The sequence below is a fragment of the Bos taurus genome, chromosome 27 (genome assembly GCF_002263795.3).
Source record: "Bos taurus isolate L1 Dominette 01449 registration number 42190680 breed Hereford chromosome 27, ARS-UCD2.0, whole genome shotgun sequence".
Taxonomy (NCBI): domain Eukaryota; kingdom Metazoa; phylum Chordata; class Mammalia; order Artiodactyla; family Bovidae; genus Bos; species Bos taurus.
Window position 1 is genome coordinate 943,643 of NC_037354.1, and position 23,955 is coordinate 967,597.

General features: G+C 47.7%; 1 protein-coding gene across 1 annotated transcript in view; it reads left to right on the forward strand.

Annotated features, from left to right (window-relative positions):
- The window catches only part of DLGAP2 (DLG associated protein 2), a 603,057-nt gene that overhangs the window by 362,990 nt on the left and 216,112 nt on the right, over positions 1 to 23,955 (forward strand).

The following is a 23,955-nucleotide window of genomic DNA, read 5'->3' on the forward strand; positions in this document are numbered from 1 at the left end:
GAAAGGTCACGCCCTTTTCTGAGGGCTCCAGAGGGCAGCTCACTAATCCCAAGCCACCCTGCCCAGTGCAAGGGGGATGGGGACAGGTTATTTACTCACCACTGTTTCCCAGACTCAAACAGAACCACAGTGAGATGTCCGCCATGCCTGGATCAAGGCTCTCCCCTCCCTCCCTCCGGCTGGTTGGTGCAATAAAGACTTTTCACAAGCACTGGATTTTCTGATCACATCACACTTGGCTCAGTGAATGTTGTCTTGTTATGGCAGAAAATGCTATCTTGCCACCAGAACATCATGGAAACACGGCCATGACCTGTGTTGCGTAGCAGTGACTCATGATGTCCTGTGCTTTATGGGAACTGTTTCCCCCCGTCTTTCTAGTCACTGAGACCATGTGTTAGAGGAGTTCTACCGTGTCCACCTACCTCGGGGCCCTTGTGATGGCACACAGCCTCCCAGGCTCTTTGTGTCCTGATGGCCCGGGTCCCAGGGCCAAGAGTGCATCCTGCAGCAGGGGAGCCCCCGGGTCAAGGCTGAGTTGAGTTTCTTAAGTCAAGAGGGTCAACCAGCTCCTTATATTCATCACCATCTGACCATCTTCAGAAGTGACCTTTATACACACCTCTGTGTGGTACGGACAGGTGGACTTACGTGTGTGTAGTGTACACACCTGTGTGAGGCTTCCCAGGCAGCTCAGAGGTAAAGAATCTGCCTGCAGTGCAGGAGACTTAAGAGACCTGGGTTCAGGCCCTGGTCGGGAAGATCTCCTGGACAAGAAGTTGACAACCCACCCCAGTATTCTTGCCTGGAGAATCCCGTGGATGAAGGAACCTGGCAGGCTACAGTCCTTGGGGTCACAAAGAGTCGGACACAACTTACTGACCAATCAACACCACCACATATAGAATATACACAAAGCACACACATGTGTTCAGTGTGTGTATATTTGTGTGTGTGTGTGTGTGTGTGTGTGTGTGTGTTTATCTCACTAAGGAGTGAAATGTTTTTGTGAAAGGCATGATCCCTTGACAACTCCAAGGAGCCTTCTGGGAACACCCGGGCGGTGGTCCCTCTACTCCACAGAGAGGGGGAGAGAGGTACTGTTTTGCTTAAAGCGAAATCTGTGCTTTGCATGCCTTCCCCAGCACATGCCTAGGGATTTGAAATCACTTCAGGAACTGTGATTAGTGCACACTTGTGTCTGGAGGAGAAACCCCACCACCGTGCTGCTGGTATGCAGGGACGGCCTCTGACCGTCACCGTGAGCTGCCGGAATCCTGGACGTGTCTGTCCACAGTCCGGTCTGTGTCTGCAGTCAGCCCGCTGGTTCTCAGATCCTGGCCGTGTCTGCTCACAGCCTGCTTGTGTCTGCTGTCAGCTGCCGCCTCTCAGCCTCACCCTGAGCACTGGTTTTAAGCATGCTCTGGGGCGTGGAGCCCATGTGGCCACTGGGCTGTGCTTCCTGCTTGCTGCTGGTAGGCTGGGCCTTTGTGGCTGAGTGCTGAAGAATAAACGTACACGAAATCTGATCTGACACTTTCTTGAGTATGTCTTATCCTTGTAGTCCTGGGCTACCTTGAGCTCCTTCCCAGAACCTCAGTTATAACTTTGTGAATAAATCGCAATGTGTGCTTGAAAGAATTGTGCAAGGCGCCTTTAATCTCTGTGGAATTCTGGTTGCTTATGCTTCGTGACTTTCAAAAATGTTCTTAATGATCATCAGGATCAGATGCAGGTGTCGTCACTCGGCGTTGCTCAGCCCTGCGTGTATACACAACGTGTCTTAGGAAGGAGAGCAACAGGTCGTGGGCTGATCTTGGCTGTGGACTCTCTGCCTTTTAGTAAATTCTTTTTGAGACTCTACATGAATAAACATGCCTGCAGAAGGATAAAGGCTGGTTTCAAAATCTGTATGAAGTCTTACTGAGTTTTGAGTGTTGGCAAGTCCTGTGAACAAGGAACACAGGCTTTTCATTCTTCACTTTGAACAGGAAGCACCTAGAGTCCAGCACCCTTGGGTTCATGCCGAGAGTCTGGTGCAGTGGATCCAGTGAGCCTCAAACGTTGTGTCGATGACATAGGGAAAGGCGGCCTGCACCCCAGACAGTGCAGCTCGCAGGGCGCAGGGCTGGGGCTCGCGGGGGCCCTTCTCAGGGTCTGCTTCCTGTTGCCTCCAGGACACAGCGGGTGCGGGGTGTTCCCCGCCCCCCCCCCCCGCCCCCGCCAGAGTTCATTCTCTGTGTGCAGAACGAGCAAGACAGGACAGCTAGGGTGAGGACGGGGTGAGGGAAACGTGTGAACACCCGGCGCTGTGCTGACGCGGGGCACACGCTCTGGACCGCCGACCCCCTCCTCCGTCTGCTGCTCAGTCTCTGTGGGGCTGAGAAGGAAGATGGCCCCCGGGGGTCCACGGCAACTGTAAGGACAGGGAAGTTCAGATGACAGGGACTCATAGGTGTCTGCAGAAAGATACGTATTTGTCTCTATAAGTAGATGTTAATATATGTGTGTAAAACATATGTTAGAAAGCCACACATCTCCCCTCGCATTTAGGATGAGGGTGCTCAAGAGGTCGCCAGCCATGCCCTCCGAGAACTGGAGCTTCAGTCGGGAACTTTAAATCGTATGTTTCATGGATGAGAGGTGTGGTGCAGAACATATACCACATAAGAGGGAACACAGAGAAAATAATAGGTAATGAGAATCCTTGGGCATAATTTTATTTCAATATTTTTATAAATGATCAGGTAGAATTTAAATTCTTTAAATCCATATACCACAACTCATTCACGTCCCTACCAATCTGTCCACCCACCAATCCACTCAGTCACCCCCCCACCCACCCACCTATCCATCCACCCACCCATTCACCCACCCATCCATCCACTCAGTCTTCCATCCACCCACCCCCATCCTGCAGAGGCTGAGCAAGGCTCCATGACAGACACCATCAGCAACCAGCTTGGAGACCCCCAGAAGGACACTTCAGGCTGTGGTAAACTCAAGTGTGGGAAGGCTTTGTAGGACATAGAGGCCAGAACTGAGCTGAAATTGTGGCCCCAGAGACCAGTAATACAGGACATCTCCCAGCCTGTGACTGATGTAACCACGAGGAAGAAATTCGAGAGGACGTCCGTAGAGAAGACCCTGCTGCAAGTCAACCTCACAGTTAGTCAGCTCACCCTGTGCTGGGACGAGGGTCCTCTCATGTCAGAGAGTTGTTCAGTGAGTTATTGAAAGTGCTGAAGGGTTTCTTTATAGGAATTTCTTAACGAAAACCTTTTGCAAAGATGAAAGATGAGAGGCACTGTGGTTCTAACTGGCGAGCTCACAAGAAGTGGTGGTCACTTAACCAGGCCACTGGGGCACAAGCAAACCTTCCAGAAGCCTGGGCAGGACTGAGGGGCCCCTTCCCGAACTGGTGGTTGAGCTGTATCCTGGGCCTAAACCCCAAGGGGCCCTGGAGAGAGGAGGTGGTGAGTGTCCTGGGGATGGACATGCAGACGAGAGCTGCCAGTGAAGAGAGGCCATGAGCCCTGTGAAGACAGCCTTTCCAGTAGCCGTGGGTAGAAGGAAGAGGTCCATGTGGTCAATTTGGCTCAGCCATGTCTCAAGCACGCAGAGTGGCCAGTGTGCTGTTGGAATGACACTCTCTGACCTTTGAACCAGCTGCCATGGGGCACCCGTGCTCCCTGAGACCCCTGGAGACCCCCGGCCGGGCAGGCAGGACCAGGGCCGGAGGGTCACCAGCCCGGCCTTTGATCAGCAAGGCCTTCCCATTGCACACCTGAGAAACAGACGAACAAGCACAAAACCCAGAAATGAACTCACAGGCTTTTTCACACGTGGATTTCATCTAATGTTTTACTGCAGAATTATAAGGATGTACAGAGTTACACAGGTTTCACAGAAAATCGTATGAAGCAAGTATTCCATAGTAACAGAAACGCTGTTACGAGAGGTAGATTTTGCATATGACAGAAGAGCATGCAGTGCATATGTGCACACTCATGTGCTCAGTGTCTTCAGTCGTGTCCAACTCTGTGCAACCCCATGGACTGTAGCTCGCCAGGCTCCTCTGTCCATGGGGTTCTCCAGGCAAGAATTGCCATTTCCTCCTCCAGAATACATACACACGCGCGCACACACACACACACGTGCGCACACACACACACACTGGAATGCTACTCAGCCACGAAGAAGAGAATGTTACCACTTGCAGCAGCGTGGACGGACAAGAGGGCATTGTGCCTCGTGAAACAGATCAGAGAGAGAAGGACAGATGCTGTATGATCCCACTCACACGTGAAATCTAAAAAATGCAGCACACTAGTGAATGTAGCAAAAAAGAATCCAACTCACAGCCCTAGAGAACAAGCCAGTGGTTACCAGTAAGGGGAGCGACATAGGGGTGGGAGCGAAAGACACGAAGAATCGGGTGTAAGACAGACTGGAGGTGGGATTGCACAGCATAAGAAGTGCAGCCAATGTTCTGTGATAACTGTAAGTGGAAAGCAACTTTTAAAATTGTATTAACAGTTTTTAATTAAATAAATGTTTTTAAAGAGAATTAGGTTTTACTATGTAAGTCTTGGCTCAGAAACTACCCAATTAGTTTGAATTAAGATACTCAATTTAGAAGTCTGTCTTCTGAGGTTGGTTGCAATTAGGACCAATAATGCTCATCCCCACTTCATATTTTTAAATTATTTTTTAAAAAGTGCTGTGAACTGCCCAGAAGAAAAGTACTTCATGAAACCAGAATGATATAATTATTATCATCTACAGTTCCCTGGGCTGCACTGTGGAAGTAGGTCAGCATTCGGTCTAAAGCAACTTCCTTGTGTAAGTAAAAATTTAAAACAACTGGAATGACTTTTGTCCTGATTAGCTCAGGCTGACACACAAGAGGCCACAGACAGGCCCCGTCCCAGCGGACGTGGTTTCCCACCATCTGGAGCCTGGGGTCCAGTGCCTTCAGCCCTGGTGCGGACCCTCCCCGGGGTGCGGCGCCGTTTCTGCAGTGCGTCCTCACCTGGCAGGCAGAGAGCCACCTCGTGGTCTTTGCAGGTAGGGGCGCTGGTCCCGTGGGAGCAGGACCCTACCTCTGTGGCCTCATGTAACCTCGGTCACCTCCTTACTCCATGTATAGTCACACTGGGGCTCAGCCTGGACGCGTGAATTTGGAAGCAGGTCGGGGCACAGGTCAGTCCAGAAGCAACTTTCAGAGCAGTGCCACCAGATCGTGCATGGGTTGGCCCTGGACTTAAAGCAGAAGGGGAGAGGGGCCTGGAACCAGATGGTGGCCCCCAAGAGTGCCCTGCTCCCCTGGCTTTTCTGAGATTCAGACTCGGTGTCTGGAAGATAGAGCCGTGTTTCAGCCACAACTCCCAAGTGCCCGGGTGGGAGGATATCAGTGTCACTGCGCGACCAGCATCAGTTTAATAAATCAGAGAGCTGGGGCCAGGTGTAGGGTTTCTGTGAGAGATGGAGAGTGACTCTGCCTGCGCCGGGGACACGAGAAAGGCTACTGTCACCTACTCAGGGGTGCTGGCAGGCGCTGGGCCGCTCTGCTTGGGGACAGCACCGTGGCCAAGATGGGCGTCAGGTTTGGGGAGACAGAAAGTAAAGCTCCAGAACAGCCCCGGAAACTCTAGTGGGCAAAACCCGACCTGGTTCGCTTGCTCCTCGCGCGGCTGCATCCTCCTTGGATCTGTGTTGTCCGGGGGCTGAATTTGGGGAAGCACACAGCTGGCTTTGCTGTTTGCACCCAGCCCGCTCTCTCGTGGCTTTGTCCTGAGGATGTAACCAAGTGGGCGCTCGTCCTGCCATTGGGCCCACGTCCAGAGGGGCGAGGACTTCCTTGGAAATGAGAACCGCCAGCAGGACGAGGAGAGGGAGCCCAGTGGGTGATGTTTTTACTCCACGTTTTCATGGAATGGAAAGGACCCATGATCTTGAAAAACAGTGATTGTCCTGCAACTGATACATGGTGTTGAATCCCTAGTCCAATCCATAAGCTTTAGTAATTTATTTTTTCCTTCATAATACCAGCTTTTCTTGATGGAGAATCAGTAGTTGTTCTGTGTGTTCACTGAAACCTGAACAAGCCCAGGGGGCCCCTTTCTGCCTGCAGTGGGGCCCCAGCCCTGCAGATGCCGAGCTCAGTGGGAAGCCACAGCGGACGGTGTCGGGAAGGAAGGGCTGGGCTGACGCTGCTGCCCTGGGGGTCACTGCAGCCCTTCTCTCATCTCCCAGCTTGGGGCCGTGTCTTACATAAGCTGGTTCTGTCCTCCGTCTGCTTCTGACTTCATCACTGACAGTGCCGGCCGTCCTGGGGGGCCCCCTCTGTCCCCACATTGCAGCGTCCTCTCTCCTGGACCAGAATCACAAGGGAAGTCGAGAGAGATGGGCTTTTAGGGCGTGTTTTTCTCCCCAGTAAATGGAGCAGCTAATGCACTCCTAAAGACAAGTGGTGATTTTCTCCCTGTGAGGAGAGAGGGCTCCCAGAGGATGCTTGCACCACTCAGCCCATCCGGGCGGCTTACTCCCACTTCTCTGAGGTCACGGGTGGAATCAGAGTCGGGGGAGAGTCCCTAATGGCCTTCCCACACAACGGCCCTTCAGCACTCAGACCATCCGGGCGGCTTACTCCCTCTTCACTAAGGTCACAGGTGGAATCAGAGTGGAGGGAGAGTCCCTAATGGCCTTCCCACACAGAGGCCCTGCACTGCTCAGACCATCCAAGAGGCTTATTCCCTCTTCAGTAAGGTCATGGGTGGAATCGGGGCTGGGGAGATAGTTCTTAATGGCCTTCCCCACACAGAGGTCCTTTCCATACCCGTGACATTGCAGCTGGAGGCAGGGGAAAGCTGCATGGGTAGCCGGTCAGCGTGTCCTTAAAGGGACTGAAACACGTCTGAGAACTTCCGGCTTGATGTCTGGACCTGCCCATAGGGTCAGGCACTGTTGAGCTGCAGCGTCACACGTGTTGGCTAGCCGGAGCCCGATCCCGCTGCAGCAGGTGGTGTAGATGCTGCCTGGGGCAGATGGGGTGGCGATGCCACCACGGTGGAAGCCAGGACCCTTGTGTGCAGAGCTCTCTGGACGGGACTGAACGGGGAGAAACCTGAGGCTCCCCGGCTTTCCCTTATGAGGAAAGCAGTGAATGAGATGCTAAAAATAAGGATACTCTCACCGCCGAAACAATGAAACGCTTATAGTAAAAGCAGAGTATCCAAGGACAAGGACTACAATGATAGCTGGTTAAAAATCAAGATTATTAATCCGGTTTTCCTTGTAAAAGAAGAAAACAGAGTAAGGAAAGGACGAACTAGTGATTGTTTTTCTTAATGCAATGAAGTAAATTGAATTTATGTGATTATACTTAAAGTTTTCTTTAATACTTCTCTCAGAGTTTCAGGAGAGAGAATGAGTCCAGTGTTAGGAAGACTCAGGGGCAGTAGTTTCCCAGAAGCTGAGTGTTCATGCTGCACAGACATTCGGGCACTGAGCCCGCTCGTCAGTGTTCCGTGTGTCACCGTTCTCACTGACTGACGTACGGCACTCAGCCTCTGACACCACGAGGTTAAGCTGGAAAGGCACAGCTCTGAAGTCACATCTGGTGCCGTCGTCTGTCATCCACACAGAGGCGGATCGTAAGGTAAAGACCAGACGTCCCTGCAGATGGAATAAGGCAAGTGAAAATCAGGAAACGGGGAAGCACGGCAGGTGCCCCCCAGGTGAGCCCGCGGTGGACGGGCAGCACCACAGGTGCAGGGGGAGGTCCGAGGGCACTGGGTAAAGCTTCCAGCTCACTTCCCATACTGCCGTCATGCTCTGCGACTGAATGACCCCAAGGGCGGCCTTCTTTACAAGACGAAAGTGGAGTCTACCTCAAACATTTGCAGAAATCAGAAATAGCCCACATGAAGTGTGAGGTCCCAGGGAATCTCAGCACATGGTGGCAGATGCTTCTGTGGTTTCATGAGCCCCAGAACCTCTGGATCTTTAGTGCTGCCCTGTTTGTTTTACACAAACCACATGTTTGTTTTGCATTTTCCTTAAAATAGTAAGTCCTCATGACCTATTGTTCAGTCACACAACTTCCTTCAAAACTGTGATGTGGTCAGAAGAATTGGTTAAATACTGGCTTAGTTCTAGACTAGTTCTGTTGGTACTTCCCTTGTTTTCCCCTTTGGACAACAGCACCCACACAGGATCCCCATGAACAAGACCCAAATAAAGAAGCTGCAGTGTCCAGGACAGACCATGACCACAGCTCCCGGTGGCATGCGCTGCACATGGCTTTCTGTATGGATGTCCCAAAGAGCATTTTCATTCTTTTAAATAAGGTGCATTCCTTTTCTTCACTGTTCTTCACAGTAGTTCAGTTGCTCAGTCATGTCCAAGTCTTTGTGACCCCATAGACTGCAGCACCCAAGGCCTCCCTGTCCATCACCAACTCCCGGAGTTTACTCAAACTCATGTCCATTGAGTCGGTGATGCCTTCCAACCATCTCAAACTCTGTCATCCCTTTCTCCTGCTGCCTTCAGTCTTTCCCGGCATAAGGTCTTTTCAAATGAGTCAGTTCTTTGCATCAAGTGGCCAAAGTATTGGAGTTTCAGCTTCAGTCCTTCCAGTGAATATTCAGAACTGATTTCCTTTAGGATGGACTGGTTGGACCTCCTTGCTGTTGAAGGGACTCTCGAAAGCCTTCTCCAGCACCACAGTTCAAAAGCATCAATTCTTCAGTGCTCAACTTCTTTATGGCCCAACTCTCACATCCATACACATACATGGACCACTGGAAAAATCATAGCTTTAACCAGGCGGACCTTTGTTGGCAAAGAAATGTCTCTGCTTTTTAATATGCTGTCTAGGTTGGTCATAACTTTTCCTCCAAGGAGTAAGCATCTTTTAATTTCATGGCTGCAGTCACCATCTGCAGTGATTTTGGAGCCCAAAAAAATAGTCAGCCACTGTTTCCCCATCTATTTGCCATGATGTGATGGGACCAGATGCCATGATCTTAGTTTTCTGAGTGTTGAGTTTTAAGCCAGCTTTTCACTCTCCTCTTTCACTTTCATCAAGAGGCTTTTTAGTTCTTCTTTGCTTTCTTCCATAAGGGTGACGTCATCTGCATATCTGAGGTTATTGATATTTCTCCCAGCAATTTTGATTCCAGCCTGTGCTTAATCCAGCCCAGCATTTCTCATGATGTACTCTGCATTTAGGTTAAATAATCAGGGTGACAGTATACAGCCTTGACGTACTCCTTTCCCTATTTGGAACCAATCTGTTGTTCCATGTCCAGTTCTAACTGTTGCTTCCTGATCTGCATACAGATTTCTCAAGAGGCAGGTCAGGTGGTCTGTTACTCCCATTTCTTAAAGAATTTTCCACAGTTTGTTGTGATCCACACAGTCAAAGGCTTTGGCATAGTCAGTAAAGTAGAAGTAGACATTTCTGGACCTCTCTTGCTTTTTTGATGATCCACTGGATGTTGGCAATTTGATCTCAGCCTTTTATGAATACAGCTTGAACATCTGAAAGTTCACGGTTCACATACTGCTGAAGCCTGGCTTGGAGAATTTTGAGCATTACTTTGCTAGGGTGTGAAATGAGTGCACTTGTGCAGTAGTTTGAGCATTCTTTAGCATTGCTTTTCCTTGAGATCAGAATGAAAACTGACCATTTGCAGTCCTGTGGCCACTGCTGAGTTTTCCAAATTTGCTGGCATATTGAGTGCAACACTTTCACAGCATCATCTTTCAGGATTTGAAATAGCTCAACTGGTATTCCATCACTTCCACTAGCTTTGTTCATAGTGATGCTTCCTAAGGCCCACTTGACTTGCATTCCAGGATGTCTGTCTGTAGGTGAGCCAGACACCATCATGGTTATATAACACCATCGTGGTTATATGGGGCATGAAGATCTTTTTGTATAGTTCTTTTGTGTATTCTTGCCACCTCTTCTTAATATCTTCTGCTTCTGTTAGGTCCATACAATTTCTGTCCTTTATTGTGCCCATCTTTGCATGAAATGTTCCCTTGGTATCTCTAATTTTCTTGAAGAGATCTCTAGTCTTCCCATTCTATTGTTTTCCTCTATTTCTTTGCACTGATCACTTAGGAAGGCTTTCTTATCTCTCCTTTCTATTCTTTGGAACTCTGCATTCAAACAGGTATGTCTTTCCTTTTCTCCTTTGCTTTTTGCTTCTCTTTTTCTCACAACTATTTGTAAGGCCTCCTCAGACAGCCATTTTGCTTGTTTGCATTTCTTTTTCTTGGGGATGGTCTTGATCCCTGTCTCCTATATAGTGTCATGAACCTCCTTCCATAGTTCTTCAGGCACTCTGTCTATCAGGTCTAATCCCTTGAATCTATTTCTCACTTCTACTGTATAATTGTAAAGGATTTGATTTAGGTCATCCCTAAATGGTCTAGTGGTTTTCCCTACTTTCTTCAATTTAAGTCTGAGTTTGGCAATAAGGAGTTCATGACCTGAGCCGCAGTCATCTCCTGGTCTTGTTTTTGCTGACTGTATAGAGTTTCTCCATCTTTGGCTGAAAAGAATATAATCAATCTGATTTTGGTATTGACCATCTGGTGATGTCCATGTATAGAGTCTTCTCCTGTGTTGTTGGAAGAGGGTGTTTGCTGTGACCAGTGCATTTTCTTGGCAAAACTTATTAGCCTTTGCCCTGCTTCATTCTGTACTCCAAGGCCAAATTCCAGGTGTTTCTTGACTTCCTACTTTTGCATTCCAGTCCCCTATAATGATAAGGACATCTTTTTGGGGTGTTAGTTCTAGAAGGTCTTTTAGGCCTTCATAGAACTGTTCAACTTCAGCTTCTTCAGTGTTACTGGTTGGGGCATAGACTTGGATTACTGTGATGTTGAATGGTTTGCCTTCAAAACGAACAGAGATCATTCTGTCATTTTTGAGATTGCATCCAAGTACTGCATTTCGGACTCTTTTGTTGACTATGATGGCTACTCCATTTCTTCTAAGGGATTCTTGCCCACAGTAGTAGATAAAATGGTCATCTGAGTTAAATTCACCCATTCCAGTCCATTTTATTAGTTCGCTGATTCTTAAAGTGTCGATGTTCACTCTTGCCATCTCCTGTTTGACCACTTCCAATTTGCCTTGATTCATGGACCTAACATTCCAGGTTCCTATGCAATATTGCTCTTTACAGCATTGGACTTTGCTTCTACACCAGTCACATCCACAACTGGGTGTTGTTTCTGCTTTGGCTCCGTCTCTTCATTCTTTCTGGAGTTAATTTCTCCACTGATCTCCAGGAGCATATTGTTCTTCACAGACTCTACCAAAGCAACACACAATTAATTGGTGTTCAAAACTATTTTAGTAATGTATTTTTCTAATTCTAAAGTTTCTGGATTATAATCAGCAAGTTAGCAAATTACCCATGAATTTACTCTTCTTTCCTGGCACAAAGATTGTTTTATGTGTTTTTTTTGTTTATACGGCCAGTAGCTGTTTCACTAGGAATGGGATTTAGATTGAATGTTGGTTTGGACCTTGCAAAATGAATCATTTCCCCCAAGATTTACTCCTTACCTCCTAAGGATAATTGCGATGTAAAAGCGCTCATTTAATTGGCTTGAAGCCCATAATGGGAGCTGCGCCTGCACTCCCTGCCAAGGTGGTGCCGCAGTCCTGCGACTGCAGACAGCATGGGAGTGGGGGTGGGGGGGGGGGTGGCGCGTGGTCAGCCGAGCACAGTCTCCTTGGAGCACAACCCGCTGTGTCCTGAGGGTGAGTCCCCAGCTGTCTGCAAGGACACGGAAGCCCTGCTTTCCTTACCTGAGGAGCAGACAGCCTCCCTGGGACGTAACCTCTGTGTCCTGAGGGTGGGTCCCCTGCTGTCCTTTCCCAAGGGAGCGGCTCTGAGCAAGGGCGCTCTCCCCTCCTTGTTGTGTGGTGACGTTTGCTTCCATTCACCACAGTTCTGAACTGGAGGGAGGGTAGTACAAAATCGACCGCAGTCAGTTGTTTCTGCCTTTATGTATCCCTTTTACAGTTTCTAGCTAAAGAAGCTTTTTAAAAAGAAAAGTCAGATGAAACAGAGAGGAGAAAGGACGTGTGGGAAAGCAGTCAATCTAGATCGCCTTGACTGCGTGTGCCGTGTCCTATGGGCTTTGATGCCCTGCCTCCTCTGCATGGCCGTGCCTCCACCCTCCTGAGTGTCCCCCACTGCCTGCATACCCCTCTCTGAGTTAGAGCCATGGGTGCCCGAGTCCTGCATCACTTGCTGGGTGAGGCACCGTGGCTCGTCTTGCGTATTTACTTGCTTTACTAGGTGGCTGGGTAGTGCATGTCTCACTGTATAAGTACACATTAGTGACTTCCGAACATAGAAGAAGGTGCTCAGCCTCTTTTAATGACAAAGGAAACGTTTTTCATGAAGTGTTTTATTTTTTCTCATCAAAATGACAAGATGAAAACATAGCTTACTGCCCAACGCTGGTGAAGGCCTCAGACGCTCGGTCCCATGACCAACACTTCTATAAAGGGAAATTCAAGGTGAACGGAAGTGGCGTTGGCTCAGTGGAGGAGAAGGCAGCTCCAAGTCCAGTCCTGCCAGTCCTTCACGTCGAGGGAGAAACAGAGACGGTCAGAAACGACTCTTTTTTAAGAGTCCCAGGGTGCTGGGAAATGGTCAGAGGTCACAGCAACCACAGACAGGCTCAGTCAATAAAAAAGCGGCTTAAAAACGGTAAGAAGGGCTGGTAGAGTTTTCATTTTCCTTGCCTCCAGCCACTTGTCAGATTTTATGTGTGTATCTTACCAGCATATAAAAAGTGCCACCTGTGTGCACGAGGGAGTTTAGGCAGCCACACACGTGTCCAGGTCAGTGTGCACGTTCAGAGAAGCCTGAGAAGGTGCTGGGCTTGCTTCAGGCTGGAGTCTGCGCTCCCACAAGCCTGCTCACACTTGGGAGGCAGCTCAGCACAGGGAAAGTCTGGAAGGACTGGGAGAACTGTTCTGCTTATTCTTTGTTTTTTCTATTTTTAGCTCCTGGCATTCAAAGAAATTTCTTTCAAAACACTAGCTGGTCTAAGATAAGGAACAGTGACCTTAGTGACCACATACTGGAGCAAATACAATTTTGTTCAAAAAAAAGTTTGAAAAGTTACTAGACTACAGTAGCCTTCAACAATGCAAAAAGTCAATCCTGGGAAGAGTTTTCATAATTACCACAGTATAATATCACATTTTTGTTCAAATGTCCAGTTTACAATAAAAAATATAAGGTATATAGGAAAGTTTTAAATTTTTAATTTTTAAAAAAAGTAAAAGAAACAGGAAAGTATGGCCCATTCAGAGCAACAAAGTTGAAAGAAACCATTCCTAAGGAAGTTCCAGACATAGTGCTTACTAAGTGAATATTTTAAAGATAATTGTCTTTAATATGCTCAAGGAGCTAAACCATCTATGGGCAAAGTGAGAATATAAATAGATAGAAAATTACAGCAATCCAACAGAAATTCTGGAGAAGAAAAGTATGGTGACTGAAGTGAAAATTGAACACACAGAGGAAGGAATTCACAAACTTTTAATACAAGACAACTGAAATTAGAGGCTGAAAAACAGAGAAAAAAGAGTGAAGAACGTTGAGGGAGCCTAAAGGGCCACTGACGTCAGAGAGAGCCCAGGATACTCAGAAGAGACTGGGCTGATGCCTAAAGGCATGGAGAAAACTGCCACGTAAATCTGTATTCACTGAACCTTTCCTTCAAAATGAAGGCAAAATTAAGACATTCCCATAAAACACACAATTGAAAGAGTTTGGTACCTCTAGACCCACTCTGAAAGAAATGCTGAGGGGAGTTCAGATTGAAATAAAAGAATGGAAGACAGCAACTCAAAGCTCTGTGAAGAAAGGGGTCTTCGGTAAATGTAACTACATGAGCAGGTATGAAAGCTGACATTGCTGTATTTATGGTTTATAATTCCACTTTCTATTTCCTACAGTAATTATAGCAATTGAGACAACTGCATAAAAGATAATTATAAATCTATGTTATTGGGCACAGGTATCAAGGTATGATTTGTGGAAATCAATAAGAGGAATGGAGCTGTCAGAAGCAGAGTTTTTGTTTGCTATCGAAGTTAGTATTGCATCAGTTGAACTAGATTGTTATAATTTTGGACCTCCCTGGTGGCTCAGACAGTAAAGAATCTGCCTGCAGTGCAGCAGGAGAACCCGAATTTGATCCCTGGGTCAGGAAGATCCCCTGGAGAAGGGCATGGCAACCCACTCCAGGAGTCTTGCCTAAAGAATTCCTTTAGGAAGATAAATGTAATTCTAACATCCTAAATTGATCTACAAAAAAAATCTAAAAATATATACACATCACTTCACGGCAATTAGACAAGGAAACAATGGAAACAGTGACAGACTTTATTTTCTTGGACTCCAAAATTACTGCAGATGGTGACTCCAGTCATGAAATTAAAAGACACTTGCTCCTTGGAAGAAAAGTTATGACAAATCTAGACAGTGTATTAAGAAGCAGAGACATCACTTTTCTGATAAATGTCTGTATAGTCAAAGCTGTGGTTTTTCCAGTATCCATGTACAGATGTGAGAGTTGGACCATAAAGAAGGCTGAGTGCCAAAGAATTGATCCCTCCAAACTGTGGTGCTGGAGAAGACTCTTTAAGAGTCCCTTGGACAGCAAGGAGATCAAACCAATCAATCCTAAAGGAAATCAACCCTGACCATTCATTGGAAGGACTGATGCTGATGCTGAAGCTCCAATACTTTGGCCACCTGATGGGAAGATCCAACTCATTAGAAAAGAACCCTGATTCTGGGAAAGATTGAAGGCAGGAGGAGAAGGGGATAAAAGAGGATGAGATGGTTGGATGTCATCACCGACTCAATGGACATGCGTTTGAGCAAGCTCCAGGACATAGTGAAGGACGGAAAAGCCTGGCGTGCTGCAGTCCATGGGGACACAACTGAGTGACTGAACAACAATATACACAAAAGGAAATGAAAGGAAAATCAAAATGGTTCACTACAAATAAAGAAACACAAAAGGAAGTAATGGAACAAATGAGGGACAAAAGATATTTATATGCTGATAAAAGTGTCGATTCGCCAAGAAAATATAACTGTTAAAAATATGCACCAAATAGTGTCCTAACATATATGAAGCAAATATTGGTAGAAGAAAGAAATAGGCAACTTAACAATAATACTTGGAGATTTGAAGCACTTTCGGTAATGGATAGAATGTCTAGATAGAAGGTCAGGAAAAACAGAGTACTTGAACAACACTGTAAACCATCTAGAAGGAAGGACATAATCAATAGTAGAGAAAATTAAAAAAAAAAATAAAGTGTATGAAGAGGTTTGTGTTTTAGCACAGTAAAGATATTCACAAAAAATTTAACATACACAAAGCTTGTAACAACTGATTAAACTGAAGCTGATTACCTGGAAATGTGCATAGGATCACATCAATAGAAGTAGAGTTGCTTATTGCAAGAGAGTTCATAGGAATCAAAGACTGGAAGCGAACACAGTTGTCCATCTCTAGGAAAAGGTCACTTCTGGTGCATCTATTTAATAGAATAGGGGGAGTCCAACCAAGTGAGTGAAGTCAAGCCCGGTCTACAGGATGTTCTGATCTCAAAGACACTGAGCATCATTAAAAGCAAGCCACATTCAGAACCACATGTGTCTTGTGCTTTGTTAGTACAAGTAGGGCCTCAGTTAGAACTGAAGGAAAATGCTCCCCATTGTCCACAGCAGATCCACAATGAAGAGCAGTTCACCTTCACCACGTGCGTGCACACGTATATGATACAGGTTTATGTACACACACGCGCACACACACACACACACGCACACACGCCGAGTCCGCCTGGGTTACTGCCCGAGAACTCGGGGTAGCAGATTCAGTACTGTCATGAAGGGTGCTGGGAGCCCTTCTGTCATGAAGGGTGCTGGGAGCCCTGTCCTGCATACAGTGATTCAACCTGAAATGGTCAATCGTGTAAATGATTTTCCAATCAGAGGGTATGAAAAGATTGAAAGTAACAAATACATATGAAAAGAAAAAGCCTGCGTCCTGTGGCAGGGGGTGCAGAGGGAGGCCCAGCTCCAGCTGAGCTGAACTGAGCCCAAAATGCCTCCTTCCCCAGATTCACCAGTTACTGCAAAGACCAAGGTCTGTAAACCCTGTCATTCAGAAACCACCAAACAGGTGTTTCCCGCATAAGACAATGAAACATAACTGCTTGTTTATATATTTTAGAAATTATGATAATATCCCATGAAAACGTGTTGTAAGAAACATATTTATTTGCTCTAGAGTTTACAGCCCCACCAGCTTTTCGATTTTCCACTGTGATTACTATTAGGTCAGCTACACATGGGACGTATTTCTGGTAAACAAGCGTTAGGAAACAGAGGTTTTCTCCCCACCCTGATTTTCTCCCCACATTCTCTCCCCCAGCTTTTCTCGATCGCTTCTTTCTAACGCTGCTGAAATGAGTCGTCATGGGGCTTCTGGCCTTAAAAGCGCAGTATGTTTTAGAGCAGTCGGAAGCTTAGGCTCACGTGATACTTGCTTTTAAATCCATTAAAATCACTACACTGTAGATCTGTCTGTTGTTGGATCAAGTCTTTGGGAATTCTCCGTCAGAAACTACAGCTGAGTTCCTCTCACATCATCAGCTGCTTGTCTGAGCTCAGTCTTCTGTGCCCACCTCCCAGGATTATCCTGCCAGGAGGGAGAGAATAGCCCGAGGGCAACTCTTTGCCCAGCCTGGGGTGTGCAGCAGGCGCTCCGCTCTGAGTGCCCTCCTTGCGCCCGTGGGACACCCCCAGCCCTGGGCCCGGAATTGGGAACTCTCCTTGGCCTCCCCATCACGGCGTCCTGTCTCCTGCAGGCCTTCTTTTCCCTGTTCTGCGTAGTGGACTCGGGGAGTGGAGCTTGTCACCAGCTCCTCGCAGTGTCCCTGAGGTCCCAGGTGAACTCCCAGCCTGGGCAGACAAGGGCCGTGCGTCTCCTTTCCTGTCTGCCGCCCTCTGCAGAGGGTGCAGGGACGGGCAATGCAGGACATCCACTGGGAGGTGGTTACAAGGAGCAGTTACCATTCTTGAAATTAGTAACGTGATTTCCAGAATATCACTTCATTATGATATTTTTCTAATGCTTTCGCTGGAGGGTTGTTTACAGATAATGAAAAGACACTTAATGGTAGTGTTTTGGGAAGATGACACTTCCTGGAGAAAGTCAGAAAATAGCTGGGGGTGATCATCCTCACTAGAGAAAGTTGACGCGCTCTAAAAGTAGAGCCTTTCCAGGACCCAGGGCCTTGTACAGCATCTAGCACTGGGTTTCCTCCTCCTTCCTTTCTTTCTGTCTTCTGCAAACTCTTGAGCAGCCCCGTCTCAGTCTTGAATTTCTCAAAACCAAAGCAGCAGCAGCACCAGAGGAAGCTTATCCGGGAGCACGTGGTTGTCACTTCAGTCCCGCTTTCTTGACTCTTCACCCTTCACCTCCCAGCACCGGCATCCCATCCACCACGGGCACCTGCTATGCTACAACTCCAGCTCCTGGCTCCCGGGAGCCAGCTTGTGCCTCAGCTGAACTGCAGCCTTTGGCGCCTTCGATTCTGTAAAAGTCTGTCTCTCACATGGATGTTCAGTTTCCCTGCGTGACAGACACATCCCCTGATGCGGGTCGTAGGTCACCTCCGTTGATGCAAAAAGCAACACCCCCCTGTCATCAGAACGGGGCCTGAGGCTATAAATTAGACACTGTCAAGCGATATATTAATTTATTACATTTTAGATGAAAATCAAGGGACTTATATCAAAATTTAATATAATTTTGCTCTGTTTTAATTTTCCATGCAAACCTGCAGAGTGGGCGCCCACTCAGCAGCTGGAAAGCTACTGACATGAGCATTTGTGTTGTGCGCCTGGAACCGCACCGGACTGCATCTGTCTCCTGACGGTTCTCGTCTCAGCTAGGTCTTCACTAACTCCGAGCCACAGGTGGGAGGTCCGGGCGGGACTGAAAACCCACTGTGCTCTACGGAAGTCAGGGTCCCTCGGCATGCAGGTGCCAGCACGCCCCAGGGCTGGAGTGTGGTCTGAGAGCGGGGAGCGACGTCCTACCTGTGCCCACCCCGTGCTGTCCTGACGGGCGGGCAGGTCCATCCATCCCCCCCTCCTGTCAATAGCACAGCAGCCGCAAGAGAGGAAATTCCTCTTGCTGAAGCCACCCAGTCCTGTGGTGGTTTGATTTGGCAAACTCTAGCAAACTAATACAAGGACTTCTAACAGAAGTTGTTTGTAAAAGTCGTATTTTTACCATTGCTTTAAGCTTTGTAAGTCTGAATCAGTTTTACTTTTCCTTGATAGATCTTTCTGGTCTGTGCACAAGGAAAAGACTGTCCTAACCATCTGATTCAGTTTAACTAGAGGCAGGGCACTCGGCTTGGCCTTTGCCTGAGTTGACGAACAGACCAGTGAATGAACCACAGGGACAGTGACCCCCCCCAGCCAGGATACGTGGGACCAGGAGGAGAGCTGTCTGAAGGCATAGTGGTCAGAGAGGTGCTCAGGTTGCCAGCAAGGATGTTATTTTTCTCAGAATCTGTAACTCATGATGAATTGATGTACAGATACAAAAAAAAAAAACAAAAACAGTTTAGAGTCTCTAGCTTTAATTATCTACATAGGGATGTCACTTTTTCTATGGGGTTGCTAAATGTGTTCACCTTGATTAAACAACACAAACCATGTAATCCCAACACTCCATTCTTGCCGCATCAGATGCTGACTTGTTACCACAGGCGTGAAGTCATTAGTGAGCTGATACACAGTGAAGGACAGACAGTGGTGACAGGTGACGCGGGGAGTCCCTGCTGTGTGAGTGTCCCTGCTGGCTCCCACACGGCAGACCAGATGTGTCTGTGGAGGAGCTGTCCTCAGGCCAGTATCCGTCCCTGGTTTTGGCGATGCCGAGAAATTAGCACATACTGCATGCTTAACTGGGGCTTCCCTGGTGGCTCAGTTAGTGAGGAATCCGCCTGCAATGCAGGAGACCTGGGTTCGGTCCCTGGGTCAGGAAGATCCCCTGGAGAAGGAAATGACAACCCACTCCAGTATTCTTGCCTGGAAAATCCATGGACAGAGGAGCCTAGTGGCCACAGTCCAGGGGGTTGCAAGAGTCGGACATGACTTAGCAACTAAAACCGCCACAACCGCATGTTTAATTATGGTGTTTTTTCCTTGTGAAATAGTTTGTTACTAGATTGACAAGTGTGAACCTTATTCAGCTTGTGTGTGAGTGTACAAGCATGTGAATCGAGATGGCTTTCTTAGCCACTGTTCTGATTTCTTTGTTAGCAATCAGTTCCCGTCTCTCTAAGACCCTCCAATGGCTGCTGGAGCATACATTCCGAAACACAAAATCAATTATGTCCTTTTACTACAGATTAGGGTTCAGTGGGTCCCGTAGATTTTAGGATGAAGTCAGAACTCATCACCCTGGCTTTAGTGTGGATGTTTCTCACCTGGAGGGTGGGAATCGACTGGTGTCTATCTCCTTGGTGGTTTTTAGGAGGCTAGCTGGTGTGTTGATGAAGGCTCAGCTGTAACAGTGGCTCCTATTTTCTCGTTTATGTGGAGAGGGGAAGCAGGGGTGATGGGGCATTCGGGCTGTCGCTGGGCCTGGAGGGCAGGCTTGGGCCCGCGCCATGGGCGCCCTCGTCTCTGCCATGGCCGGAAGCCCTGTGGCCCCTGCCCCTGAGCCCACGGCCTCCGGCAGACCACTCAGCTGTGAGGTCATCGCCCTGGAACCGTTTTCACCATCTCTGCCACAATTTTGCTGGGAAAATAGATTCCCTGAACCTGGACGCTGGTCTCCTCTCACTCTCACTCACACCAAAGATTCATGCAAGGTCAGCTGGTTGGTAAACAGAAATCATGTCATGTTTGGAATCCTTGTTATAGGAAGAGGAAATGCATTTAGTTATCTATCATCTATTTATCATTTATCAATCACCTCTTGTTTATCTGCCATCCATCATTTATCTATGTTTCCCAATTCTGGTCAGGAGTGGGATGGGTGTGTATTAAGCTGAGAACTGACAAAATGTTTATTCCTTGTAGGAATATAACAATAGGAAAGGTCAGACTCGCTGACTTCATGGAGCTTACCTTCTCCTGGGGAGGGTAGGTGCTTCAGAAGTGGTCATGTCAGCAAACAGCGTCATGGTGCTGAGGTCAGAAAGGGCCGGGCTTGGAGGAGGTGGCTGCCTGAGGTCAGGCTCAGCTCTCTGAGGAACTGACCTCCCAGTGGACACGGACAGAGGGGAGGGAGGAGATGGGGAGCTTTGGGGAAAGGACATTCCAGGCAGTGAAATGCTGGGTGTGAGGACTGAAATGAGGAAACCTGGATGGCGAGAAACAGGCCGGTGTTGCTGGTGGGATGTGATCAAGATGGGAACCGTGGCAGGTGAGGTCAACAGGAGGGAGGGGACGCGAGGATCTTCAGAACATGTTGTGGACGTCACTTCTGCTCTGAACAAGCTTGGATGCTCTTGGCGGTGCTGATGCTGGTTGGCGTGACCACTGGTCTCCAAGAGTGGGGAGGGTGACATCTGGAAGGTTTGTGTCAAGGCCCGGGATGCTGCGGCCTGGACTGAGGGGCTTCGCTCACAGGAGTTTGGATTCTGGGCGAACTTAGAAGGCAAAGACGACAGTATTTTCTGTCGGATTTATTTTGAGGTGAGAGAGAAAAATGAGATCAAATATGCCCAGTTCATTTTTAAGCTGAGCTTCTGAGTGGTTTAGTAATCACGGTGTCATTTACCAAGAAGGGGACCCTAGGGGAGGGAAAGATCTGTGGTAGAAAATCACGGTTCTCTGAGCCAGGCTGAGCGTGGTGGAGACCAGGCAGAGGTGTTGAGTGGGCAGCTGTCCACAGAGGCCCAGGTTCAGGAGAGCAGCCGGGACGATGACCTCCCGGGGCAGCAGCACACAGGTGGGATTGAAGCCCCAGAGCAGCCTCAGATCAGCAGGGAGGAGGCCTGGGGCACGGCGGGAGGCCCCACAGAGCCGCGTGCCAGCCCTGCCAGGTGGCCGGGAACCACCCTGGTCACCTCCAGGTTCATGCTCATCCCGAGCCTTGTCTGTCTCCTGCGCGAGCTCCACCCCGCGTCCCCGAGTCCCCACAGGAACACTGTCCTGCCTCCCCTCACTCTGCTGCAAAAAGCTGCCCTCAGCACCTAGTCCCCCAACCTCAGGCCCTTACGTGGCCCCCACGTTGCTGTGGTCCTTCCCCAGGCAGACCAGAAGCTGCCTAGTCAGTGGGGTCCACCCACAGCCCAAGGCTGTTGCCTGATTCCATATTCACTTCTTGTGTTAGAAATTGCGAGCTCTTTTCATAATGTCTAAAAATACATACAAACCTAGAGGCAGAGGAACCAGAGATCAAATTGCCAACATCCGTTGGATCACAGAAAAAGCAAGATAATTCCAGAAAAACATGTACTTCTGCTTCATTTACTACACTAAAGCCTTTGACTGTGTGGATCACAACAAACTGTGGAAAATTCTTCAAGAGATGGGAATACCAGACCACCTGACCTGCCTCCTGAGAAATCTATGCGGGTCAAGAAGCAACAGTTAGAACCGAACATGGAACAACGGACTGGGTCAAAATTGGGAAAGGACTACATCAAGGCTGTATATTGTCACCTTGCTTATTTAACTTATATGCAGAGTACATCATGAGAAATGCTGGGCTGGATGAATCACAAGCTGGAATCAGGATTGCCGGGAGAAATAACAATAACCTCAGATATGTAGATGACACCACCCTTATGGCAGAAAGTGAAGAGGAACTAAAGAGCCTCTTGATGAAAGTGAAAGAGGAGGGTGAAAAACCTGGCTTAAAACTCAACATGCAAAAAACAAAGATCATGGCATCCGGTCCCATCACTTCATGGCAAATAGATGGGGAAACGTGGAAATAGTGACAGACTTTATTTTCTTAAAGTCTTTTCTTAAAGTCACTGCAGATGGTGACTGCAGCCATGAAATTAAAAGACTCTTCCTCCTTGGAATAAAACCTATGACCAACCTAGACAACATATTAAAAACCAAAGATACTACTTTGCAGACGAAGATCCATGTAGTCAAAGCTATGGTTTTTCCAGTGGTCATGTATGGATGTGAGAGTTGGACCATAAAGAAAACTGAGCACTGAAGAATTGATGATTTTGAACTGTGGTATTGGAGAAGACTCTTGAGAGTCCCTTGGACTGCAAGGAGATCCAACCAGTCCATCCTAAAGGAAATCAGTCCTGAATATTCATTGGAAGGACTGATGCTGAAGCTGAAGCTCCAGTTCTTTGGCCACCTGATGCAAAGAGATGACTCATTGGGAAAGACCCTGATGCTGGGAAAGATTCAAGGCAGGAGGCTAAGGGGACGACAGAGGACAAGAAGGTTGGGTGGATATGAGTTTGAGTGAGCTCAGTGGATATGAGTTTGAGTGAGCTCCAGGAGATGGTGATGGACAGGGAAGCCTCGTGTGCTGTTGTTCATGGGGTCACAAAGAGTCAGACACGACTGAGTGACTGAACAACAAACAACAGCAGCAAACCCAGTGGCTTCCCTGGTCTGTAAAACCTAAAATTCACTGGTTTTCAGAATTTTGGGAGAGAAAAGACATGGTTAGTTGTACTCCATAATTGCTCGGTTCTGGTGAGTAGGAGCTCTTTTTTTTTTTTCCAATTTATAGAGTCAGTTTTCTTAGACCCGTTCTTTAGTTTCCAAACTAACTCAGCAAATGAACACAATAAATGCAGGCATTTTAATTTTATTTTGTGGCATAAAATTTAGCCAACTGCACTCTAACTCTGTTAAGTGGAATGTGTGATGGCCCTGTCTCTGAGGGTCTTCCTCTGGAGACAGCCTCCAGGTTGGCAGAGGCCTTGGGTAACCACAGCTAGTGACAGACACCTGACTAATACTGGGTGAGCCTTGAATGTTGAATCCATTTATAGCCAGTAAATATTTTAGATGTATATAATTTAACAGGAGCTTAGAATAGTTCCTATTTTATAAAATAGAATTCCAGTTAAAAGCCAAGCATAATGAAAAACATTGGCATGCCAGACTTAAAATATACATTCTTCACCAGGACAAATACAACTGAAGCACATCGGGATGCTGCATGATAAATGTCCAGGGACCCACGTGCATTTGGGGCCCAGCTCACCCTGTTCCTTCACGTCTTCCCACACCTTCTACCATGACAGACACCTCTTCTTCACTGAATGTGGGGATCACATGTCACTATGTTAGGATCTTCTCTGATAAGCTGAGTTCATTGCTTCCTCTTTAACTGTCATCAAACAGATATACATGCTATTTCCTTTGTCAGAATGCATAATGATAAGTACTATTTACTATTATTTTTCATGTCTATGAATAATGAACTCATTGAAAGTAGGGGGTATTTTAATTTTATTTTTAATGACTCAGCCATAAAGAATCTGCCTGCAGTGCAAGAGACTTGCAGGAGACATAGGTTCGATCCCTGGGTTGGGAAGATCCCCTGGAGGAGGGCATGGCAACCACTCCAGCATTCTTGCCTGGAGAGTCCCATGGACAGAGGAGCCCAGCAGGTACAGTCCATGAGGTCACAAGAGTTGTACACAACTGAGCGACTAAACAGCATCAGTAGCAGTGTTCACACAGCCTCTCCCCTGGTGAGGGGTCAGCCAGGTCCCTCTTGTAAGTCTGGTGCTCACGTGGAGAGCGTGGCTCTGTCCTGTCACCACTTACCTATAAGGCAGAGATGCTATCCTGTAGTTACCGACTGTGTTTATGGCACTGCTTTCTGGAGTATTCACAAACCTCTCTCTGA